We start from the raw sequence: 23,179 nt of genomic DNA on the forward strand, positions 1-23,179 counted from the left end.
ACATCTGTTACAGTTTTTCCCTTCATATATATTAATTTCAACCCATTCCTCATTCTGTTACGGCTCAACCCTAGACTGGGTCGTAACACGTTTTATCCCATATTTTTGAGGTAAGACTGTTGAGACAGATGGTTTGAGACACGATGCTACACAAGCAGATATACTTCATTTTAATACATATAATATACTTGAAGTGTGCACTGTGTAGCACTGCACTATCTAGGAAATTATAAGTATCGAATACTTAGATACTCAATATAAAAAAAAAAACACTGATCTGGATCGGGACAAAAAAAAACTTGATTGGGACATCACTACTTATGAGCTTACCTGAAACATCAACAAATTTTTTTTCTTGGAACACTTCCTTAAAGTACTCTCAGCATGTGTACGATAGGGTGGGTTTGTCTCCCTAATAACAGCATGTTCATCCAGATGAAACACAGGTGCTATTAGAATTAGATGTCTCTGCAGTTCTTAATAAATCAGTAGAGCTCCCAACAATCTGCTTACAGCATTCATAAGTGCCACACAGAAACTGAGAGGAAGGTCTATGTTCTCTTTCTCCATCCTCTTTGTTCAAAGAAAATGGTCAGTAGTGGGTATAATTAAACAGCAGAGTGAGTGATTGGCAAGTGAAATGAATGTGAGGAATCAGATTTTTATCCTCACTTTGTTGGACATTTTATAAAAATTTGAATTCAGTGGGCAACATTAGTGCAACAAGCATTCAAATTGACAGTGGAAGTTGTCCACCCTGACATCTAATCTTCCAATATGGCTGCCAAAGCCATGGTTATGAATTTCCAATTTCCAGACACATGTGCTGGGTGATTGCAGCAGTGCAGAGATTCTGAGTGCTTCCTGAATGAGGATTGCACACGCTGAAAAATAAAAGGTTGCTCAGTGGTTCTTGGCTTAGATTTGTATGTTTGGATAAAACTTCTTTAAAACTGTAAAACTTGGTAAGGTACTTTCTGATTTGGATATTTCTTTAAACTTTAAAATTGTTTGCAGTCATATATTTATAAACCATTCATTAAAAAGTTGAGTACTAAAGACCTCTCAATGCCTAAAGATATAAAATGTGCAAAGTACTATTTTAAGGTTTACAATCTAATTTAATTGAACAAAACCACAGAGCCTAATTAAATGGAACACATTTGTGTAAGCAAATTATTTAAGAAATAACATGTATTGGAAACTGTTAATTGTTTTGAATCTTTGGGCTGTTTTACAGCTTTTACAAGCATGCAGTGATTTACAAGTGTGGACAAAACCTGTGAAATATACATTATGACATTAAGGCTGGACAATAATTCAATATCAATATATATCACAGTAAAGTTTCAATAACAATGATATTTAAACACAATATCAGTATTTCAGTATACATTATTTACAGTTTCTGTCACTGGTTGAAGTTCATTACAGGGCACTGTCGTCAGTTCAGCACTCATTTTAAACATTTAGTTTAAAATAATACTGACAGAGCCAATACGTTTGTTTGAGGGTGAAGTCATTTTTCGTCTTTGTTCGTGTACGTTTTTCAATGGATTTTATACTGTTCATATTATCGGCATTATATCATATCGACCCAAATTAAGAAATATATTGTGATATACATTTTTGGCCATATTGTCCAGCCCTATGTGACTTTATTTTTCACAGTAACATAACACTCAAATTGCTCACCTGTACATGTTGTTGGGGTGGTTAATTTACTGAAATAACCAGGACTTATTCTGTGGGAAAATATGATTTTGGGTATGTTTTTTCATTTTAAAGTGCATGACGCTACCAGCCTGACATATTATGAACACCTTCTCACAGATTTCTCATCCCAACCCTATAGTGTTTTCCCACTGGTTTCACTGCAGCGCTGCACAAACCTGTGTGTTACTACTCTGTAAATGTGAGAAAAGTGTGAATGGTGAATTGAAAGCCGTTTGGTGTGACTGTACTAATTCCAAATAATTCTAAAAATGAGAAAAATAAGAAGATTTACATTTCCAGCATGCGTGATGACACACCGTTGTAAATGCAGTAGAGGAAGCTACAGATTTTTGTAAGTAAACTTGGTTTAACTCTGTTGTCTCTCCATCTGCTCTGCAGTGGGTCAGGCGGTGGTGTTGGATGCCCTCTGGCCAGCCCTGAACTCTCCAGACTCTCAGCATCGAAATCCAGCAATGATTAAAAGACTAATGAGAGCAGTGTGGAAATCCAAAGCCATCTGGAGCGCTTTTATGTTCTTTTGCTTACAGATAGTCAGAAAGAATCACCTCCTGGAAAGCGCTTTGCTGGCGCGATCGAGACATCTGGTCTGACATCTTTTAGCTCAGGCCTATCCTTCAAATGTGGGTGGTGTGTCTTTGGTGTTAATGCACGCCATGTGGATCATTGTTGGGTCCAGTCTTGTGTCTGTCTGCGAGGTAAGCATTTGGATGAAATTTCCGTATCAGGCTGCAGAGCTTGTTTTTATTTACAGTGTCAGCCAGATCTGAGCTGTGACTGACAGTCGTATTCCACACGAAGAGCCAGCATCTGCCTGGCCATTCTCAAAACTATTCGTAATGAGCGCACTGAGCTCCAGGCTAAAGAATCCATCAGATGGAAGTAAGGGAGGGAGGGAATGACATTCTTGTGGAGTATCTTAAATAGAGGTAATGAAATGTGGAAAGTGAATTTGGTTGCGAACAGAAGGCTATTGCAGTAGCTGTGGGAATCGGCAAGTGATAAAAGTTATTAATGTACTGTGGTGGAGAATTTGTGCAGAGTGAATGTCTGTAGGCAGATTTGTCAGTAATGTAGCTCTATTGTATGCAACTACTGAATAAAATATTCAATACAATTTTATGTTTCGTGAAGCTCTGTTTTTATTTTGGATGGTAATATTAAGCATCTTTGGTACAGATGGCTGTTGACCGTTTGACTAGTGCTGTTCGATTAGGACGGATGACTATGAGCTTATTGTAAAACAAGGCAACCCGACTCTGCCTTTTTCATGTTTTTGTTTTTTAGAAAACAGATTTATGAGATGCGGTGGGTTGTTGAGCTTTATGAAATATTGGTATGTATAAGGCAGAGTTCCAAGGTGTGTGGGAGGCTTGGGTGAGATAGTGTGTTCTTGTGTATGTGTGTGTTTGTGTGTTAAATGAGACTGTGATGTCTCTGGTAAGAGGTGTTATGAGATTAGAGTGGTAGATATGCACACTTTCTTTTGCTGTCAGTGTGCGCGCCAGCAGCCAAAGCCCAGCTCGCCATGCCAGCAGAGAAACATGCACTGAAACATGATCATACTGTTCACATTACTCACTGTTTCCCTCCCTCACTCACACCAGCCAAAACCCAGCGTGTCACTAAAGCACAGCAGATTACAGCCCAAACTGCTGAATCCATTTTTCCTCATCTTTTCTTTCTCTCTTTCTCTCTTGCCTGCACTTGCCCTTGTTCACTAGCCCCTTCCCTTATATTAATAAGCATTGATAGACAGTGTGTCCCTTCATCTGCTGGAGTAACAGCTCTGTATCACAAAGGCACTCAAGCTCAACCCCTAAAAGCATTACGGATAGTGATCTTAGACTTGTGTGGATGCTTCAGAGTGTTCCATGCTATTTACAATGCTATATACACACATGCTATAAGCATGTTATTGGATGCATGTTAATGTGTTATTGGAATGTCTGTGTCCACAACGAATGCCCCTCAAAATAGCCATGGATGACTGGATTCATTTGTACATACAGTCTAGTTAACATTAAGATTAAGGTGCATTTGTAGTTCTACAATTTTATGATATTTTATACATATATATATATATATATATATATATATATATATATACATTCATTCATTATCTGTAACCCAGTTCAGGGTCGCGGTGGGTCCAGAGCCTACCTGGAATCATTGGGTGCAAGGCGGGAATACACCCTTGAGGGGGCGCCAGTCCTTCACAGGGCTATATATATATATATATATATATTTTTTTTTTTTTTTTTTTTGTATAATGCTGCAGTAAATGTTATTGTAAGTACTGAGTCTATATAGAGACAAAATAATTTTTTTTAGTGGTGCATACATACCATTTTTTTCAAACAGGGTATGACTACAAATATGTGTATTTTTGTACTTGACAATGCCGATGCCGATACTTAGAATTAAGCACTCAGGAGCAATGCGTAATAGTATAGTCATTAATTAAAATATATTTGTTTAATTAAAAACTTTATTTTTCATTTCTGAAACTGTCCATTTTTATTTACCATTTTCCCACATTACACCACCAATAATGTGAATTTCCCTTTGTGATCAATAAAGTATCTATCTATCTATCTATCTATCTATCTATCTATATATATATATATATATATGCAACAAGCAATGCTGTGCATCTTTGGTAAGATGGTTTCTGTTATACGATAACGGCTGGGAAGTTCTGCACTTGGGAAGGTTTGTTTATTGGCAGTGTTCATTCAAGAGTAGCAGGCTGATCTATGACGTTGGATCCGGTTCAAAATTCATGAAATAATTTAGTTTGAGGATAAACCACGTCAGGCAATGAACAGTGCTCTCGCAAACGGGAAAACATTTCCTGGGAGGAAAATACACTTCGAGTGAAGAAAAACACACCTTGTTCACTGCTCTCAGGTTCTCCTGCAGTCCAATTTGCTTGGGTTGTCATCACTGATTGTGACATAATTCCAGATCGGTGATATTTTGAGTTGTATGCTCATTAGCACAGAAACGTACATTACGCACAAGTTATCAGATGTTGGTATCGGAGCCTCGTTTGCGATTACTAGTACATGTAAATGAACAAGGAATGGGATAATTCCCCTTCCCCCCACCCACCCACCCACCCACACCCACACACCCACCCACCCACACCCACACACCCACACACACCCACACACACCCACACACACACACACACACACACACACACACACACACACACACACACAAAGTTGGTGCTCCATTATTTTTGTCTTTGACAGTGTGGCTGATGGTTGGTGTAGCCCTTGACTCATGACCTTTTAGAGAAAGTGATTTTTTTTTCTACAGGATTGTGGGCTTCCTGTGGGTCTTAATACGGATTACAAGAGCCAGGGCTGAATCTCAAGGGACTGGACCCATATTACCACACTGTTGGCTATGATTAGCTCAGAAGCAGCCAAACACTTCTCTTCCTTATAATAACTAGTCCTCCCCTTCAGATCGACCTGCAAGACGTGTTTGTTTCATTTACGCTTCGATTTCTTCCCTTTTCAGTACTTCCACTGTTGTGCTATTTTTGTTGTAGAACACACGTCAGTGACATCAAAGCCTCAGTGTGAAGAAGACACCTTTCTTCAGATTATAATGGCACATCAGTCGTGGGTAACTGTCTCCAGGCATCCTCTGTTTCTCATTGTCCAATCCCAGCGGAGCATTAGAGAGATGGAGGGAATGGTGCTGATGAGCTTCCGCCAGTACTTGATCACACAGCACAGTCAGTTTTCTCATTAACCAGCAGCACTGTAATTTCATTTATGAGATGGAACACCAGTCGTTCTCCACTGCAGGAGACAAATGAGATAAATATCAATTTGCTGACACGCATACATTCAAAAAATGGAAATATGCCTACAGACACAATGAGACATCTGCATCATGAGTCAGCCTGTGCCCTCTGTATGTTCGTGTGTGTGTGTGTGTGTCACTGCATGTATATGTACAAAGAGAAGAGGGCTCTCTATGGGATTGGACAATGTCTTTTTTCCAACAGTAATTAAAGAGTTGGCTGCTCAGAAGTGTTCTGGTTTGTTGTTGCATGCTTTTTATGTGGCTTTTGACTTATAAATAATTTCCATTATAGTCATGAGCACGGCAGAGAGCTGATCAATTCTAAACAGTCAGATTGACCACACAAGACCATACTACTGAATGACAGTCAAGGATTTATTGGAATGTCAATTGACACATACACCAATCTGTTGTACATTGTGTCACTTGGGAAACAAAGGAGTCTAATTCAAAAAGCAATAGTGTATGCAAAAAATCTCTGAATTTCAGTCTGGCAGAGATTCAACAGGGAAGATTTTCAAAGATTGATGATATCAGTGCTTCAGATTTATGGCACCAGCATGCATTGGACTTGCAATGAACTACAAAACACACAATGTGCTGTTAATTTGCACCATTAGTTTCGGCCCCCTCCCCACATAAGGGACCCTGTATTGTAAATTTGTCCAGTGAATATATTAAAGCTGACATTCTTCACTTTGCCTTCCTACTGAAAATCCAGTGTGTTTTGAGTCTAGAAAATGCATTCATTTACTTAAAGCTAAAATATTACTTTGTGTGTGTCACAGGGGGTGAGCTGAGCAGACGTGCATGTCTGTGTGTGCTGAGCTGTGCTCTGAGCCAGTGAAACAGATGTCAGCCTACAGGTGATTCTTTTTTGTTTTATCTCAGTGAGCACAAAAATGAGGGTCTGCTTCTCACTGACATAACACTGCAAACATGTCAAACATGCTCATATGCACACATGCATACTTTGATCTCTGCTAGCACATTACATATTTTCACTTTTCTCATCATGCCTCCATCTATTCTCCATTCTCCTACCCTTCACCCATTTCACTCTTCCTTCCATGCATTCATCCACCCATCCCAGCATCCCTTTCCTCTCACTTCTGGTGCAGGCACATGTGGAGAGAGCAGTCATTCTGACATTAAACTCACATACAGGGGGTTTCAGCTCCCTGCCATAACACTTATCTTTTAATTAACATCCACATATTCACAATTCATTACACTCAATTCTTCACATCAACATACGGCAAATAAGTGGCAAATTATTAGAATGGTAATTGCATTTTGCAGCATTAAGGGACTTAATAAAGCCTCATATTAAATTAATATTTGAAAGTCTCAACTCAAGAGTAGGGTAGAGTCATGCAATATCTGCTATTGTCTGACACATAAAACATCTGATGGTGGGCATACGTACGGGGAGAAGATGATAATGGGCTTGCAAGCTTTTATCAGTTAATTATCATTAGTTTGCACTTCACAATAAAGTGAGTATATGGGTGTTAATTTCTGTAAGTTTCATCATGTATTCCTTCCCTCTGCCATGCTGTTTTGCATTAAAAGTCGGAATGTATGCCCAGCGGTGAAGAATTACAGTTTTAAGTTCTGCTGTGGAAGACACCTTGGGGGACATGACTGCACTTTTTACCTTGATTTAGTACTTGTTTTGTAAAAAAAATCTTAAGAAAATGGTGATATATTTTTAAATCTGTTGAAGATGGAATTCAGTTTCTAATATGATTGTTACATTTGCAATACATTTTAGTTTGTTGTCTATTTTTATTCCTGCTACTCTTCATATGAATACATTAAATATTATTCCATGTCTTAACATTCCATAGCTTATGCTAGGGATGCACTGATACCACTTTTTCCCTACCAATACTGATATTTCATGTTCAATTATCTGCCGATACAGAGTATCTCTATCTATCTTAACTACTAGACAGATGCCTATAAATCCAGATATTTATATTGCTATACTTACAGATTTATTTTATTAAAGCAGGGTTCTGTATCGCTAATAATATATAATAAGCTTGAATGAACAACATTTACTTCTTTATTAAAAGCACATAAAAAATTTTCAGGGCCATGAAAAAATAAATATTTCCACAATGCAGTAACAAGTACAAGTTGGAAGACATAGTATAGCCGGACTGAACAGCTTTTTACACTGTTATGAGAATATTTGTCATAACTGTGAAATGCACTTTCTAACGACTGCTGCTGACCTGTGTTAGCGTGCTTCTTTGTGGTGCTTGAATGAAGTCAATATTCTTTGGCATGCTTTAAGCTGGGATTAGACTACACAACTTTTAGCCCGATTTTATATACTTTTGCATCAAAATCACATTTCAGACCAGTCGTAGCATATCAAACATTTGATTTTCTTTTTACCTGAAATTGTAAACTCTCCACAAACTCAAGGCTGAATGAGTCTCTTCAATGGGTAGTGAGAACAGAAAATAAACACAGGTGCATGCAGTGGAGGACGGATTAAATGGTAAAACTATGAAAAACTACATTATATTACATAGTGCTGGATGCATATGTCCCCAAATAATGAGTATTACCTGTAGGAGAACATGGTGTGCCACAAAACACTCTGTTACAGCCTTTATTCCAAATGAATTCTAATTTTCCATTCCACCTTAAATGATGCAACACGTGTACACTATGCCGCTGTTTAAGGTCGAATGTAGCCGCAACTATGTGCTATTCTACTAATCTCCAGCTTCTGCTGCAGTGTGTAGAGACCGCACTGACTGTTTTCCCATTCACGACCTAAAAACATTTATACTTGTTTATGTTGTTAATATTAGTTTTTTTCTTTCTGGGTTCAACACAAATAGCAGCACAAACAATAACCACAGCAAGTTGTACCTCCGTATTTATCTATGTCGCTAAGAAAAGTTGCATGTTTGGTTGGGGAGTTTGGGGTTGTGTAGTGTGTTATCCCCAGGCGTGTATTATGTGTGATATATTTCAAGTCTCTAAAATCGACAAAAACAGTTGTGTAGTGTGAAATACCCAGTCTGTTTTTAATCTGCCCCAACTTTAAATTGAGCAGCATCTAGCATGAGCGTCAGGCTGCTTCATGAGGTGTGTCCCGAAAAAGTGCCCTGTTTACTACATGTAGGGAATAGTGTATCGGTATCGGTGCAACACTAACTTATGCTATTGATATGTGAACTTATGATCTGTGAACACTAACTTATGCTATTGATATGCAGGGAAATCACATATGGGTTTAGTAGAATAACAGGACTTATACAATAGGATTTATTGGATACAACATATTAAAATTCATGCACTTGGCATCCACTAAATTCTTTGTCTCCTACCAAACTCCATCTATTACTTGGACAAGCAAATTTGTGGTCTCATCCTTGAGGATAAACAAGCGAATCTTTCAGATTATTATTCAGAAGCTCCATGTTCCAGCCAATCATTACCGAGTCAGTTGGGCTGTGGGATTTATAGCTTAGATGTACAGACAGAGAGATTTACCCAATGTATATTCACTGCCACGCGGGGCTGTTTTCTTTCATTCTGAAAAGCCTGGAGTAAAGTGAATGTTCAGCTTATTTATGAAATCTTTAATCTGTGATTGACTAGAGATTGGTGGAAAATTGGAAAGATTAAAATTCAGGGAAAAAATCAGAAAACGCTATGACCCTTACCCAAAAAGTCAAGACAAATCAAATCAAAACTGATGTTGTCACAAAGCAGCTTCACAGAATTCCAGCAATGACAAAAGTTTTAACATGAAATGTAAAACACCCAGGTGATCAAGCCAGGGGCGACAGTGGCAAGGAAAAACTCCCTCAGACCTGAGGAAGAAACCTTGTGAGGAACCAAAGCACTGGTCTAGCTACTTACAAATTATTGATAAAAATGAAAGGACCCTACATATCAAATAGGTCTGCTGTTATGCTCATGTGTACTGATACAATCATAGTACATATAATGTAAGCTAATGATGACAAAAAATAATGTAATGATGATGACAATATTATTATTATTCTTATTAATAGTAGCTGTAGTAGTAATAGTTTGGAGCCCATTTAAACTTCAGTGTTGTGTGGGTAGCTAGTCCAAGGCAAGTGGCGGTAGCTAGAACATGGGTAGCAGGAAAGCTTGACAGTCACCCAATCAGCTTCCACCCGGACAGGTGGTCAGATGTTTACTTGGAAAAAAGGTAGAGGGATGGAATTAGTTTTGATTTGTTTGGGTGTATGTAAAACAGAGAATGTGAACGTTTTCAGAGTGTGGCTAATGACTCCAGCAAATCTGACTATGACAGCTTTGTCTAAAAGGAGAGAACCAGAAGAACACACAGACACAGGAGCATCCTGAAACATTGGCATCCCTCTGCTGCACCATCCACAAGAACAGCTCCAACATCTCACTTTACTATAAGTCCCTGTTTTCATGGACCCCTGTATCTGCTGCCTTTATCTAAGGGATATCATTAACTACCAAAAGCTAAACTGAAAAAAACCCTTTTTTTTCAGCCTAGACTTCTGGCTGTGTCTGAGTCCCGAAATGTTTCTGGAAGGTGCTTTATAAGAAAAGGCTCTTCCCCAGCTGAAGCCTTCTGATTTCTGGAAACTATTATAAGCCAGTACTCTGTGATCTGAGCAATCGTGGTGACTCATAATAGGAAATAAGATCTTGCCGGTTAGTGCTGGGCAATATGAGCTCAAATCAATATCACGATTAACTGTACATTTTAACATGATTACGATTAATGTACAATTTTTTTTTGTCTTTTTGATCCTCGTGTAACAGTACAAGTGACGAGGCTTGTACTGTTAATATGCTGTAAGTTTTAAAGCTAGAATATTTTTTCGAATATGGCTGGGAGCTTGTTTCTCTTGTATTTTTTTAAACACTTTATATTTTGTGTGTGATTGTGCTCACAATTGTGTTTATGAGTGTTTACAATTGACTTCTTTTTGTTCAGTGTTGTCTTAACTGAAGTCAAAATAAACCACGCCCAAACCAAAGATGCTGTGTTTTTCTTTGATACTAGCTGCTCGAGTTGCTCGGTCAGCCTCTGCCATGTTGCAGATAGGGGCAGAATCACGTGACTACAGTGTTGTACTGTTGTTTTAAAGCGACAATACATGAAAACACCATGGGGACATAACAGAATTTATAAAGTTAAATTATATAATCGATATAGACAAGATTATGTCGATTAGATGTTCTGAATGTTGGTTTTGATTAATTGCCCAGCCCTATTGCAGGTATTCAGGAGCCCATGTAGAGCTTTTGCCCTGCATTTCTTGTCTTGGCAATGTTGCAAAGAAGAAAAAAAAAAAATAATATAAGCTGTCCTAGTGATACTACCTATGTGTTGATTGAGTAACAAATCCGGGTCAAATATGATGCCAAGATTTTTTGCTGCTGAACCAGGTATAACTGGAAAGTCAGTGAGATTTAAATTGAAATCTGATCATTTGTGTCTTGTCACTTTTGGACCCAGAAGCAGGAGCTCTGTTTTATTACTGTTTAGAAGAAGGAAGTTATGCAGCATCCACCCTATCCCATCTTTTACACAGTCCTCGATTTTCTTTAATATGTGTTTGTCTTCAGGCATGGCTGATATGTACAATTGTGTATCATACGTGTAGCAGTGTAATTTAATGTCATGGTTTCTTATAACTGTGCCTAACGGTAACATTCATTCATTCATTTATTCATTGTCTGTAACCGCTTGTCCAGATCAGGGTCGCGTTGTGACTGGAGCCTACCCGGAATCACTGGGTGCAGGGTGGTATCACACCCTGGAGGGGTTGCCACAGGGAAATACACACACACACACACACACACACATTCACTCACACCTATGGACACTTTTTGAGTCACCAATCCACCTACCAACGTGTGTTTTTGGACGGTGGGAGGAAACCGAAGCACCAGGAGGAAACCCACACGGACACGGGGAGAGCACACCAAACTCCTCACAGATAGTCACCAAGGGCGGGACTAGACCCCACAATCTCCAGGTCCCTGGAGCTGTGTGACTGCGACACTACCTGCTGCGCCACCCCTAACGGTAACACGTATAATGTATATAGTAATAGTAAAATAGAGGAATTCCAAATCTTACTTTAGAATAATTGTAAGATAAATTGTTTACTTTTATGAACTGATAGCATTCGGTTAAGTAAGATTTGAACCATGATAGGGCTGTCCCTGTGATTCCAATCATGTTTTCTTGCCTTTCTAGGAGAATATTGTGATCTATCATATCAAAAGTTGAGGTCAAGTAGCACCAACAGGGATATGTGGCCTTGATCAGAGGCAAGAAAAAGATCATTTGTTATCTTCACTATAGCTGTCTCAGTGCTATGATGTGACCTGAATCTAGATTCAAATTTTTCATATATATGGTTCTTATGTAGATATGAATTTGCTGGGCCACAGCTGTTCCTAAGATCTTAGATGTAAATGGTAGGTTTGATATAGGCCTGTAATTAGACAATATGCTAGCATCAAGATATGGTTTCTTGATCAGAGGTTTAATAAGTGCTAATTTAAAAGCTTTGGCTATATGGCCCAGGCTACGGGACAAGGTTTCTATAGTTAAAATAGGGTTGATAACTGGTAGTATTTCTTTGAGTCATTTTGAGGGAAATGCATCAAGTGTGCAAGTTGTACAAATTGCAGAGGTGATAATCTTCTCTAGTTCTAGCTGTGGGAGTGGGTAAAAGATTTCCAGCTCTCCCCATAGAAAAACAATAGCATCACCAGCACAAATTGGTTTTGCCATTTATCATGTGAAAGCGCCCTTAGTGGAGTGGTTGAGCATGGTGAAAGCGGACAGGGGAAGTTCTGAACCAGAATTTGTACCAGGCATTGAATTAGAAGATGATGACCCAGAAGAACTTTTGCAGCAAAAAGCATGTCTGATGTCTGGAGGTCCTTCAGGTTTAAAAGTTTGGACATGGATCAAACAAACAGTTATTGAAAATGCTGCCGAGCTAAAGTAGTAAAGTAGTAAAATAGTATCATTGCTAGGAGTTGCACATTGTTGCTATTTATGATTACTGTTATTATTTATTTGTTTAAATGTTGTTGTTTTATTAAGATGTTTGGGACCTTTACTGTGCAATACAACCATTGACAAGCAGCCCTGGCTATTTTATATCTAAATACCTCTTATTTGTTTAAATATGTTGTAAATGAAGCTTGAAGGTAATTTTTGTTTACAATTCTCATGACTGTGGATTGGGGTACTCTTAACCACTCTACTGCAGAAATTCTCACAATCAATGCGGTTCACACGCCATGTATGGAAAAAAAATCGTCAAATACAGTGAAACTATTGAAAAATACTATGATATAGAATTTTGGTCATACAGCCCAGCACCACTGTTTGTTTTAAGGCTTTTTCTGTCTTATCCTTTTTCTTTTAAGTGGTGCCACATTATATAAGTAGGTAATTTTTTAAATAGTCGGTTAGTATATCTAGCTCCATTAGAACTGGGGTTGAACGTTCTGGGAGGTTTTCTATAAATGGTAGGGCAGTAGATGGTTTTACCTAAATGAAATTAGGTGATGGTCAGAATTTAAGACCAAGAATCAAAACTAAATCTAAAGTGTGACTACAGTAGTGTGTAGGCCCTGTTACATTTTGAGTAATACCAAAAGAGTCTAGGATTGAAGTTAATTTACTTCACTAAATTAAAGTTGAAGTTAATTCACTTTTTCAGTGTGTCATCTGCCTTCGCAAAATGGATACTGAAATCTTCAATTTAACTTAATCATTGCACACAGCTAGGTTTGCAGTGAAATCACTACATTCTTTTAAGAATTCTGAGTAGGGCCCCGGTTGTCTGTAAATCTTACGTAATTATAGGTTACAGGGGTGGCTTCATTTAGTGCTGAATATTTGTCCGGTCTAACCCATGTTGGAAAATGTCAAATTTATGATCACTTACAATTGCATTTATGATGACTGTTTTGAGTTTAGTGAACTTATTTTGACTAACCCAAACTTTAGATCTGAGGTGTTGCTGCTATCATCTGGATATGATTTAATATTTATTATGTTGAAATGGGCTGATTTACTTTTTCGATGTTTAGATGTCATTCAGGGCAAAGACAGGAAAGGACAGTTTCAGGACAGTTGAACCTAGGTGACATTTTGCAGACGGTCGGTTTAGCCTGTCTTTCTGTGGCCTGGTCCCAGCTCTGGTTTATCAGCAGCTGGTTACACTACTATGCTGACTAACTAAATTTATGTGCTATGCTGCAAGAAAGTAAGGCAGAACCCTCCCATTTGGGGTGGACACTATCCCTATCTTTAAGACCAGGCTTGCCCTCGAAATGTAACCAATCTCTAAAGCCCACTTGATTTTCTGAACACCACTCAGACATCCAGCAGTTTAATGCCAAATGTCTGCTGTAGGCTTCACCACCGCACCACCTTGGGATGGGACCAGAGCAGAATACAGCATTAAACATCATCTGGGCCAGTTTAATCACCTCTCTAATATTAGCCTAGGTTACCTCAGACTGCCACAAATGAATATCATTGGCCCCTACATTGATGAATATCCTTGAAAATCTCCTATTAAATAACAGTCTAAGGTTATATATAAATATATAATGTCTGGCTTTCTGGCTCCCGGTAAACAGCTAACTGTTACTCCTGGCACCACTAAAGGAGTAGCTAATTTCACACGTCAAAAAATAGTCTCCTATAACCAGGGCACTTTTAATGGGCTCCTCAGCATGTGCTTCACTGAGCAAACCTGTTTGACATGCAAATCGAAGGAGTGTGGTGTTCCGGTGGGCTAACTTTGGCTAACTCAGTGTTAGCATCAGCCTTAGCTTTCCGGGTATGTCACAGAGACTTCGCCCATTCACCCCACCGTGAGGGCTCTAACGCCCAAGTCGAGGAGTTGCTGACTCTCCCTAAGGCACCTATAGTTGCTAGTCATGAATCTTGCTGTTTATCCCTTAATAATAAACCCTGCTAGCTGGTCCAGCTTATCTGCCAGAGAGCTAGCTAACTAGCACAAACACAGCCACTATCATTATTGCTAGAGGTGGTAAAGGGGATAAAGTTAAATTTTCCACACTCTGAGCAGGCAAAAAAAAAAAACAACAACAACAACAACAGTTGCCATGATATTGCAAAAAGCTAAACCAGTTTTTCATATTTTGTCAGTGGGTGGTTGGTCTGGTATCAAAGAAAAGTGGTAGTTAGTGACGAAATGCTTCAAAACTGAAAAACAAATCTGTGCATCTGCAGTCTACAGCTTCACTGTGCATGTGACATGAAACATAGTCGTGTAAGCGATGCTAAAATATAGTGATGTACATTGTGGAAAACAACCCATCTCTACACATGCGTTCTGTTTATAAATGTCACTAAAGGCAGAGTGGGTGGCTTGTCTTAAATACGAGGCCCTTCTCGTTCTGTCCAATCATTTCACTCGGACTGAACAAAATGATTGGATTGCGTACCAGTGGGTCAATCTATATACATCATCCTGCCCCCAAGCATGGATAGTTACACATTCATTTGTACATAGGCATACACACACACACACACATACGCGTGCAATGCTGAATGCTGGAAGAATGAAAGACAACTGTGGGTGGTTGTAAATTTGTAAATCTAAAAGAATACAGAGCAGAGTCTGTCATTAACATGACATAACTCGGTTCTTTTTTCAAATAAGCATTTACAGTTGTGAACTATGAATACATTAACTAGGCTTTAGTTTGGGCCTTACATGGCAAATTTCAATAAAAGAAAAGCATCTGCCTAAAAAGGCTATATTCTGCCAACCAGACAATAATTCAATAAGAGTTGGAGTTCTCTTGTACCTCTTATTAGTTTGAGCTCTGCAGTTTAAAGGCAACAAGCATGATGATTCTATTAAATCAAAAAGAACTAAAAATGCAGACTATTATATATTTTTATATTTCCCAGAACTCATTAGGTTTTCTCTGAAGGCACAGAAGGCCCAGAGGGTTCCCCACAGCTCTGCTATCACTTGAAAAGGGGCTTGCTTTATTTTGTGCTGTTTTTGTGTTCACTGAATGCACTTAATCCCCTGTGCATGTCTAGACATAATTATCTTTGATCAATTGACCCATTGGGTTCCTCCGTAATTTTCTTATCTGCTGTGATGATAAACAGCGTAAATAAAATATCAGCTCTGACAGGACTCTTATTGTAAAACACTGTAACCCAATACAACCTGAATGGCAAAATATTATGTAGCTGGTCCTTACAATCAACAGTGTTTTGTGTGTGTTTACTGCAGATATGACAGGTATGTTCCATGAATAAAGCTGCTTATACAAATGTATACACTTCCTTTAGCCTTTAGCAAGAATGTTAGCCCGAGGCACACCGATTGATTAACATAATGGCAGTAACAATGTTACTGTTGTTACTGTGCAGTTAAAGCTCATCAGACAAAAATGTGGTATACACCATTTTATATCTAATACTTATGTACATTTATGTTTGTTTTGATTTTACTAGTCTCTAAATCTCTTCATTATAAATATCTTCTTGTGAAGACAGCAGTCTCCAACTCAGCCTCTCTCCTTTTTGCTGCATTCTTTGTGAAGTATTGCTCAGCCTCTATCTTGCTAACCGTTCTTCTCTTGCTTCTTGGTATTTTTGACCCTTTTTCTGACTTTGTTTTTGGATTGCCCTCACTGTGTTGTTTGATCTCAGCCTGTGTTTGGCTTCTGATTATATGGACATTCCCTTTTTGAAATAAGTTCAAGTGAGTATTTTATTAGTGTTTGCAGATGTATATACACATTTGTCTTAAAAACAAATTAAAGTGTGTTATTTTGTGCCCAATTCAGCAGTTGACCTGCAGTTCCAGTGAAAACTGAGTTTAAGGTAGAGCTGGGCAGTATGGTCAAAAATGTTATCACAATGGCATCCTACTAAATGTTAATTACCTGAATCAACCTGATCTATGGCATTGGATCCAAATAAAATTTGTGAGTGGAGAAAATAATTTGATGTGAGGAAAACCACATCAGGCTCTTGCAAATAAAAACAGTGCTCTTGCAAATGGGAAAACATGTTCTGGGAGGAAAATACACTTTGAGAACCCCACTGGGTTCTCCCAGAGTGCGAGGGGAAGTTTCTGCACAGTGGGTCGCCATACCAGAATAAAAAAAAAAAAACCCAAAACACAGAGTGAACAGGGGACTGTAACATATATATACATGCGCACCTGATAGCGTGGAGCTGGCTGTGCTAACTGGAAATACCAAATCTTCTCATCTGTTTCAAGCAAAAATTAATCACGAAACAAATCAATATTGTTTTATTCCCAGCATTAGTTTAAAGTCTGGTGTTTTTTGGTGATCAGTCAAACTATCCCAGTAAGCAAATTGTTCACACATACACGCCCTACATTTATCCTTGATTGTGGGAAGGTCAGCATTGTTCTGCTAAGATATGAAACACAAATCTAGTGGAAGACTGGACTAAAGTGGACTGGTGCAAGAAACTTGTGTAATCCTAACCTGACAGCACTATTACTGATACGGTTATTTAAGCAGAAGTCCATTCTTTTTCATACATTTTTTTGTAACCATTATCTATATGATTTGTGATGAAGAGGCACAGAGAGTATGACACTGGCCATGACGTCATGGTTCGTCATGGTCATGGCGAACATGACGTAAGGTGCGCAACAGATCCAGTTCAGTTAGAAATATGTTTACATCACTCACTTTGAAAGACACATTCAGCCTCTAATGCCCTGTTGGGATTGGAGTGGTTTCTCATAGGGATGGTTATGATGAAACATTTTATACATATCCCCATTAGTGAAACTCATGCATCAGGATGCCATTAAAATCACTAGAAAAGAAGTTTCCCAAAAGGTGCTGCAACCCCACAACCGTTTTGGTGGTGCCCTGGTGGCGCAGATCACAGGTCCTCAGTGCAATGTCACAGGAGGTGTGTGTGTGTGTGTGTGTGTGTGTGTGCTCTGTTTCATAAACTACAGTTTCGTCATGAACAGTCTAAAACCAGGCTTACCTAAGGGTATTTTTTCAGTTCTATCACTAGAACTGCTTTGCTACTGATACTGTTATTTTGGCTATGTTACCATAGCCATGTTACAGTTAATTACACTGTAATTGGACCCACCCTCTCAGAACTGGCAGGAGATTGGGACTTTTGGAGCTTTTAACTGCTAATAAATTTATGTATGAATAAGTACTGAAAATAACATGTGTAAATGGTTATTCTGTGATGTAGCTATGAGTTTATCTGACATTATATGTACCTAGTGAGTGAACAGTAGCTTAAAAGCAAGCACATGCATAAGAAACTAGTAGAATATATTATTACATTTTTTTCCACTGTAAATGGTAAACTGGGCCTTTTTTATAAGATTAGTTTTTTTGCATTGAGTTTATATTTTTTAAATTATTAAATGTGTCAATCACTCAGTAAAATTTTATCTTTTGAATTTTCAATTACAGATCAAATGGAATGTGTTTATTTTGTACTCAGTAGGTAAGATGTTTTTAAATGTTTTGCCTGTGTTGTGTTGTGAAGACCTTGATTTTATATTCATTACTTGGCCTCTCTTTCTTCCTTCATTCCTTTCTCCATGTCTCCATGCCATATCAGTGTTATTAACACACAGTTACTGTCCAGATCAGCAAAACGGATAATTACCAGCAAACTGCCAGCTCGGCGTGGTGTCTGTGTTCTCATAAACATACAATGAAGATCAGGGGTTGTAAGAAAGCTATGGAGCAGTTGATGGCATTGGCAAATACAAGAGTTGTTCTTATTTGGTTGAGATGATATTCTTGTTTTTAAAAGAAAGTAACATTCATTTTGGTTATCCGATCAGCAGGGCAGAAAAATCCTGGCTTGTAACCAATCAGGTAGTTCTTGATATGCAGAATTAGCACAATGTTTAAAATGATGTCTTCTTTTGAAAGCTGGAGGCACCAGGTTTAGCAGCACAAATTGTTAATACATTGGAGGCACTCACTCTGAACCCATTGGAAAAAGTAAATGTTAAGCTGACACAATTCAAGTTTAAATATATCAAAAGAGATTTGAGTACCTCCAAAGAGACAATCATTGTATGATATTGGTATTTCCATGCTACTGTTTTGGTCTAGGCTATTATTCTTACTGAGTGGTGTTTATTTGTTGTTGTTTTGACTGGGTTTTGTTGTTATAAAGCTGAGGCAGGCCATTTTATAGTATTTTATATAAAATACTGTGGCAGGCCATTTTATTAGGCATTTATTATCTTATGTTTGGAGTTTATGAGCTCTATGCTGTTTCTTTGGAACAGGCTGGATGTGGCAGGGCTGAGATGATATTTTCTGTTGATCTGATTTCATTTTGTTTGTGCGGGTGCTGATATGTGCTGTTCAGCTGTTTTGTCAGATGTTGTCATCATATGCTCTGTTCTGCCTGTCACTTGTCTGTCATTTTAAATGCATAACATCTGCAAAACAGTGTGGATATGAATAAATTTTGAATTTTAATTTGCGTGGAAGGCGCTGCCCTCCCAGTTGGCAAATCTACACCATGCCACTGGTTTTAAAGTTCACATTTTAGAGAAAACACTGGCAACAAAAAATGATCAGTAATCGCTGTCATTACCAACACAATGTCAAAAAGCTGACCAAGATGGAGAATTCCTCGAGGGCAAAAATAGGAGGGGAAGTCAGAGACTGCTTTTCATTTTCAGAATTGTAAGGCAGGACAATTCATCCCAATCCATAGTTTGAGGGGAAATGCAGCCTGCTGTTTTGTTTTTGAACTTCAAGTATAACCTTCATGAACGAAAGTATCCCATATCCATTTCCTTTCTGCTTCAGCCTAGTGAAACACAGTTATTTTGGTAACACTTTGTTTAGGTGTTATTACTTAAATTGGTAATAAGTCAGGGAATATATATTACTTTTTAAAAAAAAACTAACTTATTTTATGTATTCCAGTTTATGTACATTCTTCTGTGAGGAGTTTGGTGTGTTCTCCCAGAGTCCGCATGGGTTTCCTCCGGGTGCTCTGGTTTCCTCCCACAGTCCAAAATCACATGTTGGTAGGTGGATTAGCAACTCAAAAGTATTAAGTGTGAGTGTGTGTCACCCTGTGAAGGACAGGCACCCCCTCCAGTGTGTGTTCCTGCGTTGTGCCCAGTGATTTCAGGTGGACTCCGGACCCACTGCAACCCTGAACTGGATAAGTGGTTACAAACAATGAATGAATGAATGGATGTTTTAATATGTCATATGGAAAAATTCAAATGTCAAGCTGAATATTAAATGGCTATTTACTATGTTTATATTCCAAGCTCCTTCTTGAAAATACTAATTTGCTTACTCCATTTATTCTCTTTCTTCACTTACTTAAAATGCCTCAATTCCCTTGACTGTTTACTATCATATGTTAACTGAATGCATTACTATAAAAGTAAAATCGTAATGAAATTAATTGTCCTAACGTAAGTCGCTTGAAGAAACGGTTACTGAACTATGTATGGGACATGTTTTACCATAAAGAAAAGAAAAAATATTCAATCGAAGAGTAATGTTTACATTCCACCAATATTTCCTGTAAGCATTTGTGTCATTTAAAAATATATATTATACCTTGCATTAATAAACAGCTACACCAAAAATCTTTGTTAGATATGTGCACCGCATTTTTCCTTCTCAAAGTAGTCAGCCTGCAGCTAGCATAAAATCATGGGACTAATCAAGTCTGAAATGAGAACTGGTTTCAAGTTAGCATCATTCTGTATGAAATATATGACAGTTGAACACATTTATTAATCCGCTTCATTAGTTTTAATTTTGCATGCTTCCCTTACTTTAAATAAAAACAGCAAGCGTTCCAGTTTAGCATTTCTATTGGATTGGCGGAGAGAACCACAGCCACTAAATTCACCAAGGTAATCTAACACAGAGTCGCTCACATTTCAAACATCTTAAAGCCAAATCAGAACAGCAGAGGACACAATTTTTCAAATATGCTGAATTGAGCCTTTGGTTTCTCATTTGCATGATTTGTTATTGTTTGAGATGATGAATAAACCAAAAGAGCAGATGAAAAATAGCTGGCTCTTGATAAAACAGAATATGTTGCTAGTGGAGCATGAAGCTAATCTGGGGCCCCTCTCCATTCTCCATTAACCAGGGTGCGGTGGGGGCAGAATGCATTTAAATGACAATGTGTGATAAAAGCTTTCTGACTTACAGTCAGCTCTCTCCTCTGAGGAGAGAGGTGATTACTTTTACTCAGAGTATTTTCACAACCTCTGAAATTAATCAAGAAGATTTTGCTCATTGTTTTGTTTGTAATTAAAAAAGCGACACCTTACTTACTGATCTTCACTGAAGCAAATTGAATCTGTGTAGCCAATCAGTCAACGCACTTCAGGCAAACTTTAGATTGATGCAGAAGAATACTGATTCAATGTAATAATAGATTTTGCAGTTTGAGGGGAAGTGTAAAGCTCTTTGGAGGCAGAGAGATGATGAGCGCTCTGTGGGGAGCAGGCTAGGATACACTGCTGATGACATGTCACATTAGCTTTCCACTTTATTTGCCAGACTCGCAGACATATTGATTTAAATGAGACTGCCAGGAACGAAATGATTTTATGCACTAATCTCACAAAAACAAAAGGAAGATACCAAACCGGATTAGGACAAAAGTGAATTTTATAACTTTCCTAAGCTGCAAAGATGAGATTTAAAAAAAAAAAAAACGGAAATGCACAGATTGTCTGGAGAAAAACACAATTTCTACATCATTTGACCATCAGTGTGTTTTATGGCAGAAATAGCTACTTTCCAGTTTTCTGAGTCAAGTCTTTTTCAAAAATGTATTTATATATTTAAAAAATATATATTTAGGTAGAGGATTTATTATTTTAGTACAGATTAACTGTAGGCATTACTTTATAGGAATGAAAATCCCTATTTAAAACTTTGTCAAGTTCAACACTAGCCTTCCGTTATGGACGAACCTTCAGTCGGACAAGCTTTGAGCACTACATGAAGTAATACGGTGTTTAAAGGAAAGAGACCAGCAGCTTGAAACACACCTGTAGTTTTTACACCTGTAATGTGTTTGCTGTGGTCTGAATCAGTTATGTAGTTCGTAGTCTTGGAGCATTTTCACCTTGGTTTAGTTTTTCACGTGTCACCACAAACCACATGCAAATCTTTTCCCTGCTGATTGGTCAGACCTGACCAAGTGTTTTTACTAATCTGGAGATTTCATGTAAAGTTAAACAGAAAAATTGTGGTGAACTTGTCACAAAAAGCATTAATAGATGAAGATTATAGGGAGAGGCAAGATGTTCTGTTTTGTAAAAGATCAGAAAAGTAAAGCCTTCTGGATCACTCTCTTCAAATACACAAAAGATATTATAAATAATCTCCCTGATCAACAGGATTTATGTTTACGTAACACACTGTAAGGTTAAGCACAGTTTGGTTTTAAGCCTAAGGCGTGACCCTTACTGTTCTCAACTCTCAGACCCATTGAACACTTGAATCCTTGCCCCTCTTTTGCTCAATCTTAGACAACATCATCAAAGTGCTCACTACAAGGATGGCCTTAGGACTTGGGGCAACAATTAGGACAGGTAACTTATCTCAGATTAGCAGATTACCTGCTCTACTACATCCACCCCTGGCTACGGGAGCAGCTTAGCACCGACCTGCTGGGTACACCTTTTATAGTTGGGTTGGATCGAGACCACAACTGAACCACACCAGAGATATAAGATATAATGATATAAGATATAGTTAGATATAATGTCTTACATTATGGTCAGTGCCATATCCTGTAGGTTAAAATAGCCTTACAGTTAGAGCATTGTTTTATGTAGTTAACAAGTGAATGTTAAATCGAATTACACTTTCAGTTAAATGTCAAAATATTTATGAATCATTTTAAATAACAAATACCCTAAATAAAATATCCTTTTCTCATTTCAAGTAAAATGTACAAATAAAACAATGATTTTTGAAAAAATATATATGACTGTATGTTTTATTTGTCTAATTCCCTTTGTAGTTGCAGGTGACTACTTCTTTTCCATAACAATCAATCTGATTGCACCTTATTGCTGAAAGGGTGAGACGTTATCCGTTAACAGCAAGCTGAGATCCACCTAGTTGTGACCCCTGTTGTGTATCAAATATGCCAGCTAGCCCTAAGGAAATGGTATAAAACTTCTATTCGTAACCCACTTTGACTAAACTAGATTAGTAATCATACTAACCAAGCCATACACTGGCCACCTTTTTTAAGCTGCCTTTTTGCCTCTTCAACACTGCCTTTACTGCATGTTGCCCATCTGTCCACCACACAAAAGGTGCTTTTGATATTAAAAACTTTTTGTTTGAAGTCAAATCAAACAGAAGGAAATTTATATTGTAGTAACTGCAAATGACCACAGCAAAACTGATGAACAATTCATGTTTACAAATACATGTATTTGTGTAAGACTTTAACACTCTGGTGGTCCTAATTTTATAATTATTTCTGTGTTTTTGTATTATTTTATTTATTTATTTTTTATATAGTGCT

At 37.9% G+C, this 23,179-nt stretch overlaps 1 long non-coding RNA gene across 1 annotated transcript in view; it reads left to right on the top strand.

Moving 5' to 3' along the window:
• The window catches only part of LOC136708748 (uncharacterized), a 92,299-nt gene that overhangs the window by 32,221 nt on the left and 36,899 nt on the right, over nt 1-23,179 (top strand). Inside the window, exon 2 of the long non-coding RNA XR_010804378.1 lies at nt 6,354-6,431. This is a non-coding gene — a long non-coding RNA (uncharacterized lncRNA). The remainder of the gene's footprint in view (nt 1-6,353; nt 6,432-23,179) is intronic.

This window comes from Hoplias malabaricus, chromosome 10 (genome assembly GCF_029633855.1).
Source record: "Hoplias malabaricus isolate fHopMal1 chromosome 10, fHopMal1.hap1, whole genome shotgun sequence".
Lineage (NCBI taxonomy): Eukaryota > Metazoa > Chordata > Actinopteri > Characiformes > Erythrinidae > Hoplias > Hoplias malabaricus.